This window comes from Trachypithecus francoisi, unplaced genomic scaffold, assembly GCF_009764315.1.
Source record: "Trachypithecus francoisi isolate TF-2019V2 unplaced genomic scaffold, Tfra_2.0 Lachesis_group21, whole genome shotgun sequence".
NCBI classification, from domain to species: Eukaryota; Metazoa; Chordata; class Mammalia; order Primates; family Cercopithecidae; genus Trachypithecus; species Trachypithecus francoisi.
This window is the reverse complement of record NW_022681467.1, coordinates 58,994,762-59,019,612: the sequence shown is the minus strand read 5'-3', so window position 1 is coordinate 59,019,612 and position 24,851 is coordinate 58,994,762.

The following is a 24,851-nucleotide window of genomic DNA, read 5'->3' as shown; positions in this document are numbered from 1 at the left end:
TTTAAAAGCAGAGAGCAGAACTTTGTAGCTGAGACAGGCCCTTGGATGTGGGCTAGGACCAGGCAGCCTGCAAATGGATAGTGCGGGGAGGAGGCAGGAAAGGAGGAGGGAGGAGGAGGAAGGGATGAGAAGAGGGAGAAGGGGAGAGGGAGTGGGGAGGAGAGAGGGAAAGGGGGAGGAGGGAGGGGAAGGGGTAAGAGGGAAGGAAAATGGGGGAGGAGGGAAGAGAAGTGGGAGGAGAAGGAAGGGAGAGGGAGGAGGAAAGAGGAGGAGGGAGAAGGAAAGAGGAGGAGGAGGAGGGAGGAGGAGGGAGGGAGAAGGAGGGAGGAGGAAGGGAGGAGGGAGGAGGAGGGAGGAAGGAGAAGGAAGGATGGGGGCAAGAATCTGGAGGATTCCAGGAGGAGACCAAGGGAGATCAGGCCTGATCCACACCCCACCTGCCTCTCACTGGCTCCTTCAGGCGCCAGAGGGCTGGTGTGATGACATTCCTGTACTCCAGGGTGGCTGAAGCCAGTCCATCTCCCTCTCTTTCCTCTCCCTCCTTCCTGTTTCTCTCCTGCCCCACCTTCCCCACCTTGCTCCCGTTCTTGGTGGCCCAGAAGCACGGTGGTCCCTGGGAGGCCGCGGGAGGGCACCTGAGGCTGGGGTGTGTGACTCCCTCCGCTCCTGCCCTCCTGCCTGGGGGTTTTGGAGGAGCCTCCGAGAGCGATCTCTGCCTGGGGGAGGACACACGCTCCAGTCCCGAGGAGAGTGTCAAAGTCATTGAGGGTTGTGGCTTCAACAGTGATTTTTACAGATGCTCGAGATGTCCTCGCTCATTTTCTTTGATTCTGCTTTGATTTAAAAATCCAGGCTCATTAGATGCTGTAGAAATAAACCTTTCCGTAATTTAGCACCTCTTTCTATGAGCACATTAGTAAGAGATGCACCTTTACACGGCGCAGGTGTGGGACCCTTGGAGAGTCTGGCTCCCTGAACAGCACCCTGGCCTTGATTACTATGTTAATTTGGAAAACAGGTCATTGGAAATTAAATTGCTTAAAATAGGTCACCAATTATAACTCTGCATTCTATTAAAATGAGAGCATCTGAAATCTTTATTAGTTTATTGTAATTAAAGGCAAAATATTCAGAATTGAATTCTTGCTGGTTCTGTTTTGCATCTTGGCACCACACCTCCTCTGGCGGGCCTCGTGAAATGCGTTTAGAAAGACCTGTCCCTCCGGCACCTCGACTCGGAGTCTATGAGAATCATTTTATGACTGAAGTCCCAGCAGGACAGAAAACAAAGGAATAATAAACACAGTTTTTAGTCATTATTAATCAAAATGAGAGAAAGTTTTGTCCATTAGCAAAACGGCACCACTACACTGACCCCTCCTCCAGCAGCAGCCATCCCTGTGAGGCTTTGTTTATGTCTCAGGGCTCCAGGACAGGGCCAGGAGAGCCAGCGGGTAAAGACCCAGAGTCCTCAGCCTTTATTCCCCTCTGAGTAAGTTGCTGCAGCCTCATTTTGGAGGTGCGGTGACTAAGGCACAGAGAGGCGAAAGAACAGGTCCAGGGTCACACAGCACATGTGTGGGGAGCTGGGGCCTGAGTCCGGCCACCTGGCTCCAGAGTGTGTGCCGTGGCCCCTCACTGTCACCCACAGAGAATTTGCAAGGGCTGTTTCTCCGAGAGTCCTGCTCATGTCCCAGACAGGACAGCTCAGGGTGTAGGTCCGGCTCAGCCACCTCAGCCACATGGGGCAGGCTGGCTTCCATTCTCCCAAGAGGAGGAAGAGCTCACCCAGAAACCCGCTTTCCTGGGACACAGCCGAGGCCCTGGACACGTTAAGGAAAACAGAGGCCTCCTCCATGGAGAGGCTGCTTCTGGGGAGGCCAAAACCCAGGATGTGAGGGGCACTGAGCAAGCTTTGTCCTCCACGTCCTTCCGGGCTCTGGGTCACTTCGGCCACACTGGGCACAGGCAGGACTCTCGGGAGCAGAGGACCGAGGCCATTTCCGCCCTGCCTTCGCCCTCTGGGCCCGGATGGGTCTTCTCCCAGGCAGTGGAGGAGATAGGTGGGCAGAGCGGGTCCAGCCTGCAGTGGCAAGCAGGGAGGTGGTGCGGCCCCCTCGGGTGGCCCCTCACCACCCTACCCCGGGCCCGGCTCTCCTCTCTCAGCCTGAGCTCTCCTCTTGAAGCACAGTCCCTCGCTCTTCCCTGACGCCTTCATCAGAGTGGAACGCCTGAGATTTGCCTGAGTGTTTCCAGGCGGCTCAGGTGTGCCGAAGGGGGAGCACCCCAAGGAGCAGCAAAGCCGGGACCGTCTAGCACTTGCCGGGGGAAGGGACCCTCAGTGGTCCCCTGTGGACGACAGGGAGGGGTAAGGCACCCACTCTGGAGCTGGGTTCAAACCGCAGCTCCCCACACCCCTGCTGTGTGACCTTGGCCAGTTCCTGACCCTCTCTGTGCCTGAGTCTTCCTGTGCTTCCTGCTAGGTGGTCCTGGTTGTGTTTTTCCAGCTGCATCACAATCCACAGCCCAGACACTCAGCTCTGGGGCTCACTCATCTTCTTAGCAGACCACACTGAGAATCCCCGTCGGCCTGCAGGAAAACAGAGAGAGGCTGTGCTGCCTCCGCCTGGGCCTCCCAGGAGGAACCTGCTGTGTGCCCCAGGAGTCAGTACGCGAAGGTATGCCTGCTCTCTGGCCTCCGAGCCTGCCAGCCTGGGAACCTGGACACCGTCACCTGACCCGGCCTCCCTGGCTGCATCTGTTTTGGAAAAGGAAGCTCTGGAGCACAGCCCTGGCCGGTTGAGCTTCCTCCGCAGCGCACAGCGTACGCTTAGTCATTTATCCTTCAGCCAACCCAGCTGGCCTTTGAAGCCGGTTGCTGGTGTTATTGCGAGAAATCATTTTGCACTTTATTTTGAACAAAAGGACACGTTGCCGAATGGGCCTCTTGCTGGCGGGATCGCACTGTTTTTATTGCAATTGAGCTCCGTCGTGTGATCCTGAGTGAAAAGCACACTCTAAAAATAAGTAAATGCTCCTTTTAAAACTCGCCCTGAGGTCGCGTCGCTTGGGGGTGATGTGCTTTCGTTTGGAACGCGGGCGGGGGTATGTTCTGCAGTGCCAGCACCATCCCCGGGCCCTACCCGGCGCTCTCTGGCTCTCCAGGCGGCTGCAGCTGTTCCGGTGGCACAGGTGGTTCAGAGGCCTCCTTGGGAGGATGTTCTCCAAGGGGCCTTGGAGGCCCAGCAAACTGCTTTCCTCCCAGCTGCTTTTCATGCTGGGATTTTCTCAAGAAACAGGGCCCTGGGTCGTGGCTCTCAGGGAAGCCTGGGTGGACGGCATGGGGCTGGACTTTGAAATTCTTCTCCAGACAGCACCTGGAGGGGCCTGCCTGGCAGCACGGAAGGAATCCTTTTTAAAGGTCCCTACCTGGAGACCCCTTTCTGCCCAGCGCACCCCCTGCTCCCTGCATCCACCTGGGCCCAAAGCCAGAGGGGAGGTTTGGGCACAGCCCGTGGCCCGTGGGCGGGAGCTGCAGGCCTGAGGGGAGGTTTAGGCACAGCCCGTGGGTGGGAGCTGCAGGCCCGGGGCAATGTTCGCTGTACCACCATTGCTGTCCGCAGAGCCCTTGCCATGGGCCAGGCCACAGGGAAGTCACTGCATGAATCATTCCGAGGGCACCTCCCAGCCAGCCGGGGGCTGCAGCACACGCACGGCCACGTCCCAAGATGGTCACGGACACATCTGTGGGCGCCTCCAAGTGCTGGGTGCCAGGGTGTGGGTTTGGGCACAGGGATGAGGAGGTGGGTGGGCCTCATGTGGCTGCAGGAGAGGAGGTGGGACTGACGTCCATAACACCCGCCTCCCCTACCCCTAAGGCCGCAGGCTGCCCCCGACTCCAGCCAACCCAGGAGAAGACGCTTCGTGTCCTGACCTTGGCACGGTCCACTCTGCCAGGGGGATGTCAACCTTGCGACCAGGAACCCATTTTCCCAAAGCATCAACACCTGCCACAGGGAAACCCTCCTCTGCTCTGGCTCTGATCAGACCCGGGAAGAAACCTCTGCCAGCCATGTCCCTCCCATCAGGCCAGGCCAGTGTCTGAGGGCTGGAGAGGGGCACCTTGTCTGAGGCTGGAGATGGGGGTCGCTCTGAGACCCAGCCTGGCTGGACTCTGACCGCTCCAAGCACCTTCAAGCTCGCCTGGCCTGTGATCGGCTGGGCATGGTCTGGGCTGGGGTGCACGTGGGCACGGATGAGGGATGGGGGCTGGAGCCAGACGCAGTCCTGTCTCAGGCCATGGGATCCTGTTCTGATTCCACTGGGAGACCTGGTGGCTTAAAGAGCCCCACGAGGAGCTTCGTGGGCAAATCCCCTCTGAGACGCTGCGCCCACCCGTTCCCCTGGCGTGTTCTGCTGACCCGCACTCCCAGCTCCTGCTGAGTCGGGTGGATCTCAGTCTCCTCCCACCAGCATGGCGGCTGCCTCCTCAGCAAGTGCCTCCTCCTAGGACAGCCCTTCCCTGCCCTTCCCCACCTGGGGCTCTGCGTCTCCCCGGGCACTTGCCTGAGCTGCTGTCTTTGCACGTGTTTTGTCTCCTGGTGGGGAGGGGTCTGCCAGCCACCGCCCTCCCAGACACGCAGCCAGGGCCACCATGTGGTTCCCGCTGCACCATGTGCAGCTCAGTGCCCAGCACCTGGGGGCTCCTGGTGTCCTTGGCCGCATCACTGTCACCCCATCTCACATGGCTTCTGCCTGTGTCTCCGTATCTCCCGCTCCTAATAAGGACAGTTACTGAATTTGAGGCCCCCCACATCCAGTGTCACCCCATCTTAACCGATAACATCTGCAAGGACTCTGCTTCCAACCAGAGCTCCCCTAGCTTTCCTGGGGGTCAGGACTTCAACATTTTGGGCATACGATTCAGCCCAGGACAGACGAAAGGAGCTGTGGCTTCTCCCCAAGTCCCTCGTACCCCTCTTACACACTTCCCTTTCCAGCCTCGAGGGAGCCTCTTTTTCTCATCTTTTCTTGCAAAAATACATCAAACCAAAAATAGCTGCCTTCCTCTGAATCTCTCATGCTTAAGTCTATTTTTAGTTGAGCCTTGTTTGTTCCAGGCCTCTGTCTGGAGGGGACATTCCGGCTGTGGGGGACTCGAGGCAGCCTCTGTCCCAGCAGTCACGGGCTCATCTGGTTTCTGTGTGCACTGAGTCGAAGGGACAGGCACGTGCAGGGAAAAGCACGTGCTGCATGCAGGCCTGGGCCCAGCTTCAGACCTAGAAACCTCAGGGTGGGTCCGCTGTCAGGTCCCTCAGGTCAATTCTGTGCTGCGTCTCCATGATGTCAAAATGCCCAGATAAGCTGGTGTGGTGGCTCACGCCTGTAGATCCAGTGCTTTGTAAGCCCTAGGCAGGAGGATTGCTGGAGGCCAGGAGGGAGTTCAAGACCAGCCTGGGCAACATAGCGAGACCCTGTCTCTACAAAAAACAAAATACAAATTATGTGGGTGTGGTGGCACATGCCTGTAGTCCCAGCTACTCAGGAGGCTGAAGTGGGAGGATCATTTGAGCCCAGGAGGTGGAGGCTGCAGTGAGCCATGATTGTGCCACTGTACTCTAGCCTAGGCAACAGAGCGAGACCCTGTCTCAAAAACAAACAAACAAACAAACCCAGGTGGAAAGTGAATCATTCTGTTAAATCCCAAGTCACTGGAGAGCTGCTAGATCAATACACAAGTTAAACATTCCCGTCCGTTGCTTGGGACCATGCAGACCAGGTTCCTCTTGTGCCAACAGAACACGAATGTAATGCCAGCACAGGGCTGTTGGGAAAACAGATACTGGGACTGGTGATCTCAGTGCCAGGCTGTGAGTTCCCAGGAAGACCCAGAATCAGGAAGCAGCCTTGTCCTGAGCTGCTTGGGACTTGGAAATTGAAGATGTGGCCCACGGGAGCCTGGGAGGGTGAGCTCTGGACTCGCTAGGGGCTCCTGCCTGTTATCTCGCAGCTCTGTGACCTGGAGCCGCCTCCAGTCTCCTCATCTGACAAACGGGGCCAGCAGCGGCCCAGCCCATCTGTGTGAGGTCAGGCGGGGTCGTGTATGTGGCATTCAGCTCCGTGCTCGGCATGTGGCAGGTGCCCGGGTGATGCCAGCCACTGTTCCATCAGAGACTCCAGGATTGCCAAGTGTGTGCTCGGGACCCCTGATGTCAGAATCAGCAGCACAGGATCCAGGGGGTGTCAGATGGCTCAGACAGTCCCAGCAACCCGAACACTCATCGGCAGAGGCGTGGATGGGCACCAGAGGTCTGTTCACACCATGGGATATTATTTACCTTAAAAATGAGTGGTGTTCAGACACACGTTACGACACAAATGAGGCTTGAAAAGATGATATAACATGAAAGAAACCACATACAGAAGACTGACGAGTCCATTGATAGGAGATGCACGGAGCAGGCAAATCCACAGAGACACAGAGTGAATTCTCCACTGCCAGGGCCTGGGAGGGGATGAGGGGATGCTGCCTGGGAGGGGCGAGGAGGTGCTGCCTGGGAGGGGCGAGGAGGTGCTGCCTGGGAGGGGCGAGGAGGTGCTGCCTGGGAGGAGCGAGGGGGTGCTGCCTGGGAGGGGCGAGGAGGTGCTGCCTGGGAGGGACGAGGGGGTGCTGCCTGGGAGGGACGAGGGGTTGCTGCCTGGGAGGGATGAGGGGGGGTGCTGCCTGGGAGGGATGAGGGGGTGCTGCCTGGGAGGGATGAGGGGTGCTGCCTGGGAGGGATGAGGGGTGCTGCCTGGGAGGGATGAGGGGTGCTGCCTGGGAGGGATGAGGGGGTGCTGCTGGGAGGGATGAGGGGTGCTGCCTGGAGGGATGAGGGGGTGCTGCCTGGGAGGGACGAAGGGTTGCTGCCTGGGAGGGATGAGGGGGTGCTGCCTGGGAGGGATGAGGGGGCTGCCTGGGAGGGACGAGGGGATGCTGCCTGGGAGGGGTGAGGGGGTGCTGCCTGGGAGGAGCGAGGGGGTGCTGCCTGGGAGGGGATGAGGAGATGCTCCCTGGGAGGGACGAGGGGGTGCTGCTGGGCGTGGGGATGGGGATGATGAAAATGTTCTTAAATTGGCTGTGAGGATAGTTTCGCAACTCTGAGTATACCACACACCATTGAATGTTACCCTTTTATTAAGTGAGTGAATTGCATGGTATGTAACTTATATCTCAGTACAGCAGTTACACATTAAACATACACATGTTGAAATACAAACAATTAAGAAAAAAGGCAGAAAATTAAAATAGAACTTGCAATGATACAGATGTTGACATTTGCAGACAGGAACTTTGGAATGCATTATAAATATTTTTGAGGCTACAATGAGTGAACAGATGGGAATTCACTGTGTGGCTTAACAGCAGTAGAAAATATCAGAAAATTTGAGGACAGATCAGTTGAAATTATCCAGCAGGAAGAACAGAGAAAAAGAATAGAGCCTTAGTGACCTGTGGGGAGAATATATGTTATATGTTAATATATGGAACTAACATATAAAGTGACCTATATATATGTAAAAAGAGGAGAGAGAGAGAGAGAAAGGTAGAAAATGTTTGAAAAACTAATAGTCAAATGTTTCCCAAATTTGGTGAAAAATATTAATACACAGCTGTGAGAAACAGGACAAATACAAAGAAAACCAAACAGGCACTTCATGGTAAACTGCCAAAACTGAAGATAAGGAGAAAATCTTAAAAGCAGTCAGAGAGAAAGGACACTTATGTACAGGGAAATAGAGCTGATTTTTGTTTTAAACAATGGATTCCTGAAGACAATGGAGTAATACCTTAAAAGTGCTTAGTTTGAAAAAAAGCTTGTCAAGCAACATATTCAATAAAAGTTATCCTTCATAAATGAGGGTTAAATAAAGACATTTTGAGTTTTTTTAAAGTCAAGAAAATCCGTTGCCAGGAGACATAAACTACCAGAAATATTAAATAAAGTTTTCCAGGCTGCAGTGAAATGAAACCAGATATAATTTAATATCTATAGGAGGGAATTAAAAGCATTGAAAAAGGTAAACATTTGAGTCCATAAGTATTTTCAAATTTATAACATATGCGGAAGTAAGTGTATTTGTCAACAATAGCACCAAAAACAAGGGGTGAGTAATCGAATTATATTGTTATAAACTTGTTTAAATTTTATGTAAAGTGATTCAGTATTAATTGTAAGTGGTCTGTTGTAAGTTAAGAATGCATGTTTTAACTCCTGCAGCAACCACTAAAAACAGTTCTATTTATAATAAGTCAATAGAGGAGATAAAATAAAATACTAAAAAGCATTTTATTTACCCAAAATAAGGTAGAAGTAGAACGTAGGGTCAAAAACCGTGTGAAACAAAAAGAAAACAAATGCGAGATGGTAGAGACTTAAACTGAGCTGTGTCCGGATCCTATCACGGAGACGGATTATACCCTCAAGTTCAGAGGCATAAATGATCGCACTGGACCAAAGAAGCAAGACCCGACGGTATGCTGTGTCCAAGAGACACACTCGAAAGACCCAGGGAGGTAGAAAGTACAAGGATGGACAGGTGTGTGACACAAACAGTGAGCACAAGAAAGCCAGGGCGGCTGCATCCATACCAGACAAGGTGGGGTTTAAGACAAGTAGCATCAACAGAGATAAGGAAGTACATTTCACAACGAAAAAAGGCTCATTTCCTCAGGACATCAGTCATAAATATGTAGCACATAATAACATAATTTCAAATATGTGAAAATACGCAAAATTAACATAATTAAAGAGAGAAATAGACAAACTCACAATCATAGTTGGAGATTTTAACACCCTTCTCTCAATCTTTGATAGAACAAGTCGACAAAACATTGGTAATAAGATATGAATAATACTACCAATGAACTTGACCTAATTGGCATTAATAGAACCCTACACCAAACACTGCAGAATATCCACTGTTTTTTCAAATGTTTAGAGAATTCACTAAGACAGATCATATGTTGGACTTTAACATAAGCCTCAATACATTTCAAAAGATTGGAATCTTTAAGAGTATATGCTATTATTACAAAAAAATTAACTAAGAAATTTATATGATACTCAGGAAAGCCCTCAATATTTGGAAATTAAGCAATGCATTTCTAAATATCCCATGGGGTCAAGAAAAGACCATAACAGAAGCCAAAAAATATTTCTAGTGAAATGAAATAAAAATATAACATATCAGAATTTGTGGGATACAGCTAAAGCAGTGCTTCCAAGAAAGCTTTAAATGTTTATATTAGAAAAGCAGAAAGATCCGAATGTCTAAAATCAGTTATTTAAGTTTCCATCTAAGAAGGGAGGAAAATAAGAGCAAATTAAACTCTACTTAAAACAAGTAGAAGGAAGAGAAAAATAATGGTAAGAAAAGAAAGCAATGAGGCAGAAAATAGGCAAATAATAGAGAAAATCAACACAACCAAAAGTTAGCTCTTTGAAAAGATAAATAAAGTTGATAAACTCTTAGCAAGAGTGATCAAGAACAAAAGATAAAACATGCATTTTCTACATCAGGAATAGTATTCTAAAGATTAGACGGGTAATAAGGGAGTATTATGAACAACTTTATGCCAATAGATTGGATAACGTAGATAAAACAGAAAAATCCCTTGGAAAACACAACTAACAAAAACTGACATGAGAAGAAAGAGAATAGACCCACATCTGTTAAATAAACTGGATTCCTAACAACCAGACCTTAGCACAAAGAAGCCTCCGAGCACAGCTGGCTTCACCAGTGAGTTGTCAGACACTTAAGGAAGAGATATTATAAATCTCACACAAACTCAGAAAACAGAGCACGAGGAAAAACAGTTTGTTTTATGAGGCCAGCCAATGGTTCACTGGTAAACATTTAACAACTAGCTTTCTGGGGGAAAAGTCGGATTTGCAGTGTTTACCAATTTCTGTGATGTACATACTTAGACCATGGCTGACGTCAAGTTACCAACGTGACTTCGGTGTGCAGAGGTGGGGAGAGATGTGGGCCATGGTGAGTTGGCTCCTGCGTACCAAGGCCAGCATCACCCTGATACCAGAGTTGATGATGAAGACATTCTAAGTAAACGACATTACAGACCAAATATTCCTTATGAACAAAGACACAGAAACCCTTCACAAAATACAGGTGCTCCTCGACTTACGATAGGGCTATGTCCAGCTAAACCTTCAACTTATGGGATTTTTGACTCATGGCGGGTTCATCCAGATGTAACCCGTCATGAGCTGAGTGCTTATGGGTGTTGCTTTCACACCACAGTAAAGCAAAAGTATTTTAAGTCAGAGACCATCTTTTTAAGTCAGAGTCCCCTGATGTGCACAGGCGGGGGAATGGTTTCAGGAGCCCCTGAGGATACCAAAACCCAAGGATGCTCCAGTCACTCATATAAAATGGCATAGTATTTGCACATAATATGTACTTGCATAGCATACCCGTATCCACCCATATACTTTAAATCATCCCTAGATTATTTATATACCTAATAGAATGTAAATGTTGTGTAAATAGTTCTTATACTGTATTTTTTCATTTGTATTTTTTTTATGGTTGTATCTTCATTTTTTATTTATCTTACTTTTGAGTACTTTCCATCTCAGGTTGGCTGAATCTGTGAATGAGAAACCTGTAGATATGGAGGGCCAAATGTATTAACAAGTCAAATCCAGCAATATAACAAGAGGATTATGCATTATGACCGAGGAATATTTATCTCTAGAATGCAAGATTGGTTCAATATTCAAAAATCAGTGATTTTATTTTTACCGTATTAACATAAAGGAGAAACCTATATGAGCATCTAAATAGATGCTGACCCAAAATTTCAATTCAACTGGCACTCGGACCTTCCTCAGTGTCACAAAGGGCATGGACAGACATCCTGCAGCTTCCCCTCTAATATTATGAACCAGGCCAAGACATATTTTTGACCTTGACATAGGCAAAGATTCCCTAGAAAAGTTACAAAAAGCATTAACCAAAAATTAACCAAAACTGGTAAATTGGTAAATTGTTCTTCAATCAGAATTTTAAAAGACCATCAAAGTCACCTTTAGGACAAGGAGAAGACAAGTCACAGACTGTAGAAACATTTGTAGTCACACAAAAGGGTCTTCAAAACCTTTAAGGAAAATGTGTATTGTGAAAAGCTATGCAGAGATTTCAAAAATTGTTTGTGCAAAAATAAGCTCATACTAATTTGTTATAACATATCTGAACAGGATCTGATGTGAGGCACTAAGAAGGATAAGACATCAGTTTGGGCTGGGCACAGTGGCTCACACCTGTAATCCCAGCACTTTGGGAGGCCGAGGCAGGTGCATTGCCTGAGGTCAGGAGTTTGAGACCAGCCTGGCCAACATGGTATAACTCAGTCTCTACTAAAGGTACAAAAATTAGCTGGGTGTGGTGGCACATGCCTGTAGTCCTAGCTACTCAGGAGGCTGAGGCAGGAGAAGTGCTTGAACCTGGGAGGCAGAGGTTGCAGTGAGCCAAGATTGCACCACTGCTCTCCAGCCTGGGCAACAAGAGTGAAACTCCGTCTCAGGAAAAAAAAAAAAAAAGACATCAGTTTGAAAAGAGTTCTTGCTGGGGCATCATGAATTCTGCTAAAATTGAAGCAAGAAAGAAGAAAGACCAAATTTATGAAGAAGCTTTGTGAAAGAATGTGAAATCGTTGATACTTTACAGAAAGTTTACGGGGATAATGTCCCAATGAGATCAGCAGTTTACCAGTGGATAACCTGTTTCAAGAAGAGACAAGACAATATTGAAGACCAGGCCTTCAGTGGCAGACCATCCATATCAGTTTTTGAGGGAAAAAATTAATCTTGTTCATGCCCTCATTGAAGAGGACCAGCGATTAACAGCAGAAAAAAATAGCCAACACCATAGACACCTCAGTTGGTTCAGATGACACGATTCTGACTGAAAAATTAGAGTTGGGCAAATTTTCCATTTGGTGGGTGCCAAACTGTTGTGCCCAGATCAGCTGGAGACAAGAGCAGAGCTTTCTGTGGAAATCTTAAACAAGTGGGATCCAGATCCTGGAGCATTTCCTTGAAGAATTGTAACAGGAGACATGGCTTTCCCAGTGCCATCCTGAAGACTAAAAAGCCCAATCGAAGCAACGGCTACAGAGACGCAGAGGTGCTCAAGTCACGGCAAAAGTTGACTGGTCAAGAGCCAAGGTTATGGCAAGTTTGGTGGATGCTGGAGGCATCTGGCACCCACCTTACAGTTTTGATTTGCCTCCTTCTGACTTTTTTCTTCCTAATCTTAAAAATTAGTTTTAAAGAATACTCATTTTTCTTCAGCTAGTCATGTAAAAGAGACTGCATTAATATGGTTAAATTCCCAGGACCCTCAGTACTTTAGGGATGGACTAAATGGCTGGTTTCATCACTTACAAAAGTGTCTGGACCTTGGGGGAGCTTATGTTGAGAAATAAAGTTTACGTTTTTATTTTTATCTTTTAATTTTATTTTTCCGTGAACTTTTTGAAGTCCCTGCAGATAACTGGCAAATAACTTAGATGCAGAATGTAGAAGTAGTTTCTGTAGACAAAACAAAGAGACCAACAGGAAAAGCTGTTTGCAGTTAGTCACCAGGGAAATGCAACTTAGAATGACAGTGAGGGGCCATTGCACACCTGTGAGACTGACCAGGCAGACACGCCTGTGAGAAGAGCGACCCAGGTGGACATGTCTGTGAGAAGAGCGACCCAGGTGGACACGCCTGTGAGAAGAGCGACCCAGGCAGACACGCCTGTGAGAAGAGCGACCCAGGTGGACACGCCTGTGAGAAGAGCGACCCAGATGGACACGCCTGTGAGAATGACCCAGGCGGACACGCCTGTGAGAATGACCCAGGCGGACAGGCCTGTGAGAATGACCCAGGCAGACACGCCTGTGAGAAGAGCGACCCAGGTGGACACGCCTGTGAGAATATCCCAGATGGACACGCCTGTGAGAATGACCCAGATGGACACGCCTGTGAGAATGACCCAGGTGGACACGCCTGTGAGAAGAGCGACCCAGGCAGACACGCCTGTGAGAAGAGCGACCCAGGTGGACACGCCTGTGAGAATATCCCAGATGGACACGCCTGTGAGAATGACCCAGATGGACATGCCTGTGAGAATGACCCAGGTGGACACGCCTGTGAGAAGAGCGACCCAGGTGGACACGCCTATGAGAATGACCCAGGCGGACACGCCTGTGAGAAGAGCGACCCAGGTGGACACGCCTATGAGAATGACCCAGGCGGACACGCCTGTGAGAAGAGCGACCCAGGTGGACACGCCTATGAGAATGACCCAGGCGGACACGCCTGTGAGAAGAGCGACCCAGGCGGACAGGCCTGTGAGAATGACCCAGCGGACACGCCTGTGAGAAGAGCGACCCAGGCGGACAGGCCTGTGAGAATGACCCAGGCGGACACGCCTGTGAGAATGACCCAGGCGGACACGCCTGTGAGAATGACCCAGATGGACACGCCTGTGAGAATGACCCAGGTGGACACGCCTGTGAGAAGAGCGACCCAGGTGGACACGCCTATGAGAATGACCCAGGCGGACACGCCTGTGAGAAGAGCGACCCAGGCGGACACGCCTGTGAGAATGACCCAGGCGGACACGCCTGTGAGAAGAGCGACCCAGGTGGACACGCCTGTGAGAATGACCCAGGCGGACACGCCTGTGAGAGCGACCCAGGCGGACACGCCTGTGAGAGCGACCCAGGCGGACACGCCTGTGAGAATGACCCAGGTGGACACGCCTGTGAGAAGGGCGACCCAGGTGGACACGCCTGTGAGAATGACCCAGGTGGACACGCCTGTGAGAAGGGCGACCCAGGTGGACACGCCTGTGAGAAGGGCGACCCAGGTGGACACGCCTGTGAGAATGACCCAGGTGGACAGGCCTGGCCCCCCTGCCTGCCGTGAAGTGGAAAATCTAATCCATTGCTGTTGATAGTGTAAAGTGGTATGATCACTTTGAAAAATAGTTGGTTGTTGTTCTCATAAAATAAAACAAACACCTCCCTTAGGATCCAGCGATTCCATTCCTAGGTGTTCACCCAGGAGCAGTAAAAACATACCCACAAAAGACTTGTACGTGGATATTCACAGCAGCTTTATTTGTGGTTTCCTCAGTTGGGAAAGAAGCTCCGTGTTCTCTGGTGGTGAACGGAAACACCACCGTTGTGCCACGTGCGTCCAGTGGGATACTACTCAGCAAGAACAAGGCGGGAACCACGGCTCACCCAAGACCAGGCGTGACTCTCAGACATCCTGCTGAGTGAGAGAAGCCAGACCCAAAGGAGTGCACGCTACATAATCACCTTTACATGAGGTTCTAGAAGGCAAAGCTACTCCCTGACCAAAAACAATCAGAAAGTCGTTGCCTGGTTTGTTGGGGGTTAGGTGGCGGCTGGGCAAGGGGCATGAGGGAACTTTCCGGGGTGATGCAGTGTTGCGTATTTTGAGTGGGGTGTTGTCACACGGCTGTAAATGTTTGTCAAAGGGCATAGGATTGTGCCCTCCAAGTCTGTGTATTCATTGCAAGTAAATTAATCTATGCAGATGGAACATTTTATTACTTTATTACATGGTTTTGAGGGATTCTTCAGGTTAAGTCTAAGAACCGCGGAAAACGGGCGCCCGGGAAAGATGCGAAGCGAAACTGCCAAGAACAACCACGGGTGTCGTGCTGGGGGCCTCAGGCTCTGGTCCGTCTGGTCCGTCTGTGAGAGAGTCCAGCATCCGCAGGCTAGGAAGCAAGTGCATCATGCCCCACCGGTGGCCGGCCTGGGCAGGTGGTCACCCTCTGGGCGTGACATTCACTAAAGGCACTGAATGTATTTGTACCTCACTTTCTCATCAATAAAGGGGAGGGTGGGCCTGACCACGCGGGGAGATTTACCCTGATGAGCGGCCTCTGCAAACCAGGCGCTGGCCGTCGACTGTCATTCTCCAGCCACCAAAGCTTGAGGGAAAGAGGAGGGTGGTGAGTTCAGTCCAGGGTGTGAAGGCACCGCACCCTCTGCAACCCCAGCAGGACATGGGCCTCACCAGGAGGCTGCAGTGCCAGGATCCCACGGCACTGGCATGGTGTGTGCAGGGGGTTCCTGCCCTGGCACATCTCTCAGCCCCCGAGCAGGCCTCATGTTCTCCTTTAACGATGCCCTTGACAATAAGTCACGCTTGGCTGTCAGCACGTGTGGGGTGCCTGAGGGCAGCTGCTTGAAATCTTCCTCTTCCAGGGAACCTCCTGGGTGTGCGAGCTCCTCGGCACCCCCTGTGCGGTCCTGGGCTCCGTTCCCACCTCCCACCCAGCTCAGGCGCCTGTCTGCCCAGGTGGGCAGCTCTCTCATCCTTTCCCCAGCTGAGCCCAGCGGGGTGGTACCACCTGTGCTGTGTGGAGGCTTCCTGGTGGGGGCTGGAGAACCCAGGAGCGTGGGGCTTTGTAGGGCTGGAGGCAAGTCCCAGTCTGGGGCATCGTGGATGCTTGAAAAATACTGGAATAAATGATGGAATGAAGGAGCTGCCGACAGGGCCAGAATGGTTGACACCAGGTGGGCGTTCGGAGGAGGCAGGCACATGCCAGGCTGAGAGAGGGGCACCCGCTCACAGGAGCAGCCGGTGGGACCTCAGGGGTGACTCAGAGGGATCAGCCTTCAGGCCACAGCCCGGGCTGTGGTCTGGTGGGCTCCACGCTGCGTGTGTGCTTGCGAAGTTAATTACAACCACACACAGACTCACTGCAAATTGTTCCCAGTTAGAACTGCAAATTCACTGCAACAAGGAGTGCTAATTACATTCCACTTGTTACCACTGCCTCTTGTTAATATTCCAACAGCTGCTTCAGCAAGATAATGATGGCTCCAGCCAAAATGATTGAACAGATAGATTTAAAAATCAGTACGAGCCGGGCGTGGTGGCTCACCCCTGGAACCCTAGCACTTTGGGAGGCCAAGGTGGGTGGATCACCTGAGGTCAGGAGTTCAAGTCCAGCCTGGCCAATATGGTGAAACCCCGTCTCTACTAAAAAATACAAAAATTAGCTGGGCATGGTGATGGGTGCCTGTAGTCCTAGCTACTCGGGAGGCTGAGGCAGGGGAATCGCTTGAACTCGGGAGGTGAAGCTTGCAGTGAGCCAATATCGTGCCACTGCACTCCAGCCTGGGCAACAGAGTGAGACTCCGTATTAAAAATCAGCACCAACATAGTTCCCACAATGTTTTCCTCCACGCACAAGGTGAAGCCCTGGTATAGGGGAGCATCTGCACTCCCTGAAAGAGGGCGGCAGACACGTGCACGCAGCTGTGAGTGCCTTTGACACCCTCCACGATGACTTCGTGAATGCTCAGGTGAGTGTGCAGCTCTCAGCCTCGATTCCGTCCTCACAAACAGCTGCCCCGCCCCCGACCACAGCCACAGTCTATTTTGGGCTAATCATGTTGCATTGCAGGAGAGGACTTCAGAGGTACGGAGCGCTACTCTGGCCTTCTTTCCTTGCTTCTCCTCTGCCAAGGCGATCGCAGTTGCTTGCTGTCTTGCGGTGCCGTTATGACGATGAGGCCTTTTTCATAACTTTGTGAGATAAAATGATACAGGAATCACGGTCACAACAGTGTGCCTAGACCCCAAGCAACACAAGGGCCTCTTGTGCGTACCCACAAATGGGCTCGGTCCAACTCTCCTGAGGCAAAGCAACACCTGCTGCCATTTAAAAAATAAAGTAGTTTTTAAGAGCCAGAGTCTCGCTCTGTCGCCAGGCTGGAGTACAGGCACTATCAGAGCTCACTGCAGCTGCTGCAGTGATTGCAGATGTACAGGAAGTTGCAAAGACAGACACAGCAGTACAGAGACAGCCCATGCGTCCTTGTCCCAGATCCCTCCACTAGAGGACGGCCTCGCGACCAGGACGTGCCTCCGACGTGTCTGCTCTTTGCCATTTATCACACGCGTGACCACCATAGTCAAGATATAGGCCCCTCTGCGGCTGCAAAGATCTTCCTCCTGCCATCCTTCTTGGTCACAGCCTCCAGCCCCTTCCCCACTCCAACATCCTCCAACTTTGTCATTTTGAGAATGTCACAGACATGGAATCACACAGGGTGTGACCTTTGGAGACGGGCTTCTTTCCCTGGCGTGGCAGTAGACGGTGGTTTTTCCCCAAAGACCCGCCGGAGATGTTCTGTGCATCACTGCTTCTTTCTCTGCAGCTGAGTGGAATCCCAGGGTGTGCTGCGCCCCCGCATGCACAGCCCTTCATCTATTGTTGGACGTGTGGTTGTTTCTGGTTCTCGGTGGTTACAAATAAAGTTGCTATGAATAATCGTGATAGGGTTTTGTGTGAATGAAAGTCTTCCTTTCTCTGGGATGCATGCCCAGAATGCAATTGCGGGTTGCAGGTGAGCACATGGTTGGTTTTGCAAAACACTGCCACACCGACTGCACCGTGGCTGCCCCACTGTAGATTCCCACCAGCAGTGTATGAATGATCTCATTTCCTCATGACCTCATCAGTATTTGATGCCATTATTTTTTATTTCCGCCATGCTGATGGATGCCTAATGACATTCACTGTGAATGTGCAGGTCCCGGTGGCAGAGGGTATTCGACGTCTTTGCCTGTGTTTACTTCCCTCTGTACAGCCTCTCTGGTGAAATGCCTCTTCTTCCCATTTTCTTACTGAATTATTTGTTTTTACTGTTGAGTTTTGAGAGTTTAAGGAGTATATTCTGTGAGTCTTTTGTCAGGCATGTGGTTTGTAAATGTTTCCTCTCAGGCTGTAGCTTGTTCTCTCATCCTCTTTTCTTTAATTTTAACTAATTTATTTACCTATTTTTAGTTATTTCCACTGAAACTGATGAAGCTGTGTGAACTTCAGGTAAATACATTGACTTCCGGCCTGACGATCCCTACGACAAGGTTTCCTCTATAACCTGGCATCCGTGTGCCGAAACTGGCTTCAAGCAACTGACAGCACGCTGGGCTCAATGCGCTCACTGTCTCCTCAGATCTGTTTGAAGATCTAGTTCGGGGTATTGTATGGGAATGTTGCCGTTCAGATGTGAAATTGCCCTTCCCTTTTCCATGCTCTTGTTTCTGTTTGGTATAAAGGAAGTGGGAGCTTGGGCTGGGTTACCTGCAGGGGCTGGAGGAGCTGTCCATATTAAACCTGCCTCGGCACTCACGGAAAGCGCGCAGCCACAAGGGAACTCTGGTCATCTGTCAGCAGCACCGTCAAAGGCTGACAGCCATTTACATTTTCACAGGTGCCAGGGCCACCTCTCCAAGAGCTTATTCGGGGGGAGGAGACCAAGTGTGCTGGTCTTTGTCTCTGCGTGGTGAGGGTTGCCTGGACAGTCACCTCTGAGGGCATCCCAGCTTCACTCTCTGAGTCCGCAGCCAGGCAAAGCCACCTTCGGTGTGAGCGCGGTAGTTGGGCCAGCGTGGCAGTGTCCCTTCTGTGTGTGTCCGCTGGCTTGGGAACTTGCACCCATGCTGTAAATCGACTCATAGACACATGCCAAGGGAGATTTCAGAAGAGCAGTGTGTTTTATCATGGAGAGCTGTTTTTTTCCTTCTTTAAACAATTTATTTTTAATAACAAAAGTTTGTGGAAAGAGAAATTCAGAACCTATGCATTGCTGGTGGGGGTATGAAATGGTGCAGCTGCTTTGGAAAACAGTTTGAAAGTTTCTCGAAAGGGTTAAACATGGAATTACCATGTAATCTAACTATTCTAGTTCTAGGTATGTACCCAAGAGGAATGAAAACATATGTTCACATAAAACCTTCCCATGAATGTTCATAGCAACACTGTTCATGATAGTCAAGAAGTGGAAACAAGCCACTGCCCGTCTACTGATGAATGGGCTGCAAAGTGTGGCTCTTCTATACAATGGAATATTATGCAGCCATCAAAAAGAATGAGGTACGGATGTATGCTGCTACATGGGTGAGCCTTGAAAACATTTCGTTAAATGAAAGAAGGCAGATACAAAACAACACATATTGTATGATTCCACTGATGGGAAATGTCTGGAACAGGCAAATCTGGAGAGACAGGAAACAGATTTGCAGTTGCCAGGGGTTGGGGGTGTGGTGGCGGCAGTGGGGAGTGACTGCTAATGGGGACAGGGTTTCTTTTTGAGGTGATGAAAATGTTCTAAAATTGACTGTGGTGATAGTTGCACAATTCTGTGAATGAGCACACTCAGAACAATCGAGTTTAGATGGGTGAATGGTATGCCATGTGAGTTAAAGCTCAATAACACTGTTTTACGTATTGAACCTATGTCCAAGCTGACCAGGGACGCCCGGGGGCTCCCCTGCCTCTCTACCCATACTCTTTCCTGCCCTAATTTCTGTTCTACTCTCATCACATTTAAGCGATTTCTCAGGCCGCCAGCGAGGCCGAATGTTTTGACCAGGAAAATGATTAGAACACTCACTTCTTACAATTTTCCAAAGAACCAGTTGTTAGAATCAAAAATTCTGTAGCTTTTCTCCCTAGTTCATCAGCTTTGACTTTTCCCCATCTTCCCTTTGTTACTTTTCTTGAATGACTTGGGCAGCTGTCTTCATGCCATTCATCTTAATATTTATCTGGAATATGAAGTTTGAGGCCACGTGCCTTTCCCTGAGCTCAACCTGGCCAAACCCCACCCACTCTTATAGTCAGGGCGTACTTATTTCTTGATCACGTGACTTAAATTGGGGAATTTTTATTTCTATTTTTATTAATTTTGATCAGAGTGAGGTTTGTCCTATTTATCTCTTTTGAGTTTCTTTAAGGTTTCTTTTGGATTGTCTAACAGATGGCCGATTTCTGGGATACCACCGGGCCTCCTGGGGCTAGTGTCTGGCGAGGCCCCTGAGTCTCCTCCGTGTTGCTGCTCATGCCCAGCCTGACCCACTCCTCACCTCCAGGGGCATCCAGGCCTCAAATGTGTCCCAAGGGAGACATGAGACAGGGCTTGGACCCTTCCTCACTGGGGCCGGCAGCCCAGGATCTGGCTGGGGTTTCCAGGGCTCCTGCCCCCCACCTGGGAACATCAATCTGGACACAACACAGTCAGCCACTAAGGAACCAAACTTGCCCTTGAATCCCAAACCAACAAGTTCGATCAATTAGGCTAATCCAGCGTCACCAATCTTGAACTCAGAAAACGATTTTTCCAAAGTCAGCAGCCTTTTAATTCACTGCCTATTAATTAAAGTGCGTCTTTTTGATTCATGTTTTTAAAAAGTCTTGATTAGCGGTGGCTCACGCCTATAATCCCAGCACTTTGGGAGGCCGAGGTGGGTGGATCACTAGGTCAGGAGTTTGAGACTAACCTGGACAACATGGTGAAACCTTGTCTCTACTAAAAATACAAAAATTACCCAGGTGTGGTGGCAGGCTCCTGTAGTCCTAGCTACTGGGGAGGCTGAGGCACAAGAATCACTTGAACCTGGGAGGCAGAGGTTGCAGTGAGCCGAGATCAAGCCATTACACTCCAGCCTGGGCGACAGAGCCTCCGTCTCAAAAGTAAGTCTTGATTAGGCTTTTCATCAGCAAGCAGGCCCTCACTGCTCGTTAGGGGACAGTCACCTTTTGGCATCTGGTCCTACGGGGAAGCCAGGCCACCTACATCCTCCCCTACCCAGGGCCAGAGGGTGGGCAGCTGGATCCCTCTCTCCACTGGGCAGGGCCGTGTTGCCCTCTGAGGTGTTGCCAAGTGGTGGGAACGGCGCAGTCTCGGCGCAGTCCAGAGACCGAGCAGCCGGAGCAGCCGGCCCAGGCCTCCTGCTTGGCAGCAAGACAAGAGCCCAAGACTTGGAGAGGCTGCCGTCCCCTCCGGGCCCCACCTCTCCTCTGGGCCCCGCCTCCCCTCCGGGCCCCGCCTCCCCTCCGGGCCCCGCCTCCCCTCTGGGCCCTGTCCCCAGACTCTCCTTGGGCCCACCTCCCCCCCGGCCCCGCCTCCCCATCCAGGCCCCTCCTCCCCTCAGGCCCTGCCTCCCCCGTGGCCCCGCCTTCTCTATGGCCCCGCCTCCCCCTCTGGGCCCCACCCCCGCCTCCTTGCCTGTGGGATTTACAAGGAGCCATTTCTTCCTGCCGCACCCAGGGGTGCACTTGGCTGCTCAGTGGTCACGCATCCTGGCATGCACGTCAAGGTGAAGGCCGATCATGAGGCACGGAAGGAAGCAGCCGAGGGGACAAACCTGGTGGGCTGTGGTCAAGTGCCCAGGGCTGGCACAGGAGCTTCTGGGTTTCCAGGGCCGGTCCTCCAGGCTGCAGTCCACTGGGGCAGGGGCACAGGCCCAGTCTTTGCTTGATTTATCAGTACAACCTTTACTAAGGTGGTTTCTTAAAAGTTAAAGCAGGGACATGAACCTGCTACATGACCCCCAAGCAATCTTGGCTGCCAGTTGGTGGGAGATTCTTGGCTATCTTTGCCCACTGGGCTCTGGGGAGGCCGACAGCCTTGTTACCTGGTAGCTTCCTCAGGTCCTCTGGGGCGGAGCCCAGCCCCAGGGCCGCCCTGCAGGGGGCTCTGCTGAGACTCATCGCCGGGTGGGCATTATTCTGGAGACAAGCGCCCTGCCAACCTCTGAGTAGGAACCTTGGAGACCCTGGAGTCTGTCCGCATCCTGGGTCCTGGTGCCTGAGCATCCCCTCGATGGCCAAGGCTGTGTCCTCTTGTCACTGGCCCTGGTGGATTGGAATGAGAGGAGCCCTTGCTCTGGAGCCGCCGTGACCTGAGGACACGGCCAGGGCGGCTCAGCTGCAGTGACATCTAGGTTGGCTCCTTTATTGGTGGCCGATGTCCCCTGAGGGTCTGCTCTGTTCAGGTGAGGAGCCGGGATGTGGGGGAATTTCCACAAGGCTCCGTACCTGGCTGTGAGTGGCTGCACAGCTGCGGGCAGTAAAGCCTAGGTGCTGGGCAGGACGGTGAGCTGTGAGCTCCTGTACTAAGGGACAGTGCCTGGAGAGAGGTGGGAGGCAGGGAAGGGAGTCCCCAGGAGTGAAGGCAGCCCCCAGTATCTGCAGAGCCAGCACCAGGCGTGAACATGACAGGGAGCTGGCTGGAGAACAGTGGTCCTGGGCACAAAGGCCTCGCTGTCCCTGAAAGGGGCCAGGGGGTCTGAAGTCGCCCTGGAGATGACCTGTGCTCAGTGAGCTCGCTCTGGTGGCTGGTGGGAAAGGGCCTTGTCTACTGCACCAGTCTTGGGGGAGGCCACCCTCTCACTGGATCAAGTCCAGCAGCTCCCAGGAGTCACTGGCAGCTGCATGGAGAACGTCCTTGAGTGCACCCTGGTTCCCTCAGGCCAGTTCCACCAGCTCAGGTGCTCTGAGTGGCTCTGCACTGCACACCCGCATCCTGCCTTGGACGTAATCATCTCCAGTGATGAGCTCTGAGTCCAGCTTCTCTGGGGATGGGCTACGGTGTCTCTGGAGCTTGAGCTTCCGGTCCCCCCCAGCAGCAGTTGTCGTCACTGGTGCTGTGTGCAGCCGGCCCTGGCCCCTTTGTGGCCATGGGTGCTTCTGAGGCCTGTGGTCATTGCGTCCCCATCGCTGGGCTCCATGCAGATGCTTAACCCAGGGTGGGCTGGCATCTGATGTGGGAGCCATAGTTAAGGCCCTTCCTCCTCCTGGGGGGAGGACAAGCCAGGTTGTGAAGATAGGTGGCACCTGGGGGGCCTGTGGGCTTCACTGCGGCTGGCACTCCGTCCACTTTTCCTCAGCAGGAGATGAGGGGCAGCAGTGCGGTTCCCTGCTTTGCCTGCTGCGTGACCTCAGGCAGCCACTCAACCCTGTCTGAGCCTCGGTGTCCTAATCTGTGAAGCAAGTGAAGACCCCTTTCTGTTGTACATCCTGGGGTTGGGGTCCTCATGGGGCTGATGAACCAGGAAGCCAGGAAGGTGTGTGCCAGACCGAGGTGTGGCCTACACAGCTGGCATCACTCTGGCACTGGCAACCCCGGTCATGTGCCTGGTTGTGGGTGTGTGTGTGCCTGTGCATGTATTTCACATGTGTACAATGATTCTTGTGTGCACACTGCGGATTGTGCATGTGTGTGTGTTTGTGTGCACACAGTTACGTGTGGGTGTGTGCGTGTGTTCCTGTGCACGTGCCTGACTGTTTGTGTGTGTGCATGTGTGTGCACGAGCTCCAGTGAGTGCCTCTGCCCTCAGGGCTGCCTGAGCAGTCTTTAGGACTTGGCTGGCACCTAGTGTAACAGACACAGTGGGCGCCTACCTGGCGGGGAAGCTTCCTGGTGCCCTGGGTCTGCCCAGGGGAAGTAATGTCACAGGGCTCACAGGCTGGTGAGCCCTCCAGGCCCCAGGAAGAAAAACAGACGAGCCTTTAATATACGGGCTGGAGAAACCGAGGCCCCAAGCTGGGAGGGAGTAGCATTTGTCACCCATGGTCACATGGCAGGGCCATAAAAGTCAACAAAGGGCAGCATGGAACACTTGACACCTGATATGGTTAGGCTTTGTGTCCCCACCCAAATCTCATCTGGAATTGTAATCCCCAGATGTTTAGGGAGAGACCTGGTGGGAAATGATTGGATTACGGGGTCAGTTTCTTCTGTGTTGCTCTCATGATAATGAGTGAATTCTCATGAGATCTGACGGTTTTAGAAATGGTAGTTTTCCCTGCACCCTCACACACTTCTCTCTCTCGCCTGCCACCATGTAAGATGTGCCTCTTCCCCTTCCATCATGATTGTAAGTTTCCTGAGGCCTCCTCAGCCATGTGGAACTATGAGTCAATTAAGCTTCTTTTCTTTATAAATTACTCAGTCTCGGGTATGTCTTTATAGCAGTGTGAAAACAGACTACTGCAATATCCTTTTTAATAAAGAGAATAAATTGGGCTCAACTCCCAGGTGTGTCTTTAAATGCTGGCTGCTACTCGCTGCTGGCAGGAACTAGCTAGTGACTTCTATGGTGGGGCTTCTGTGCACCCCATGTGACACGGGGCAGCGTCTCCAGCAGCCAGCACTGCACCCACCCACTGTTCCTCCGTCCACCACTGAGTACCAGGTTATGTGGGAGGCAGCCCTGCACATGGCCGGGTTGACTGGATTTGCTTTTTGGTTTTAATCAGAGAATCCGTTTCCACAGCACTGAACTTACTTCTTCATTGCTGACAGGAAACACCTTCTTTGGCAGAAAGCCCTGCTTGACCGAGGGGAGGAAGGACTCGCCTCGCCTCTTTCCTGAGCTGCATCCACCCTGGGGCCACACCGAGGCAGAAGGACCCTATGCCCATCTGAACAGAGCATGCATCTGGGCCACGCCGGAGCACAGGGTGCTTTGAGGCGGCCCCTGCCCTTTGCTGTGCAGGTGGCCCAGCCCGGGGCAGCTTGGGGACCCGACATGCCACCTCTCGGGTGGGCATTGTGATCTATTCCACGCTTGCCAGCCCGATGATGGTGGCGGATGACACCGTGGAGTTCAGCTGCGGTGTGCGTTTGCATGTACGTCTGTTACTTTTCCAAAATAGGGGCGCCAACGGTAAGGGTGTTGGGAGACCCCCGGGCTGCGGTGTGCAACCTCCCACCTTTGCAAGCCACGTGGTTCTTTCACATCTGATTTTTATGATTTGCACATTGTCCTTTTCTGGTCTTTTGGGGGTCAAGACGGTAACAGCGGCAGCCGGAACCTTCCCCTGGAGCCCTGGGTCTCACGCTTGTGGACGGTCGGCCCCCGCCTGTGTGTCCCCGAGACGATCTGCGAGTTCCTGGGTGACGATTTCCTTCTCTCGGGGAGCGGGTGTGAGGGGGGAGCCCTCACTT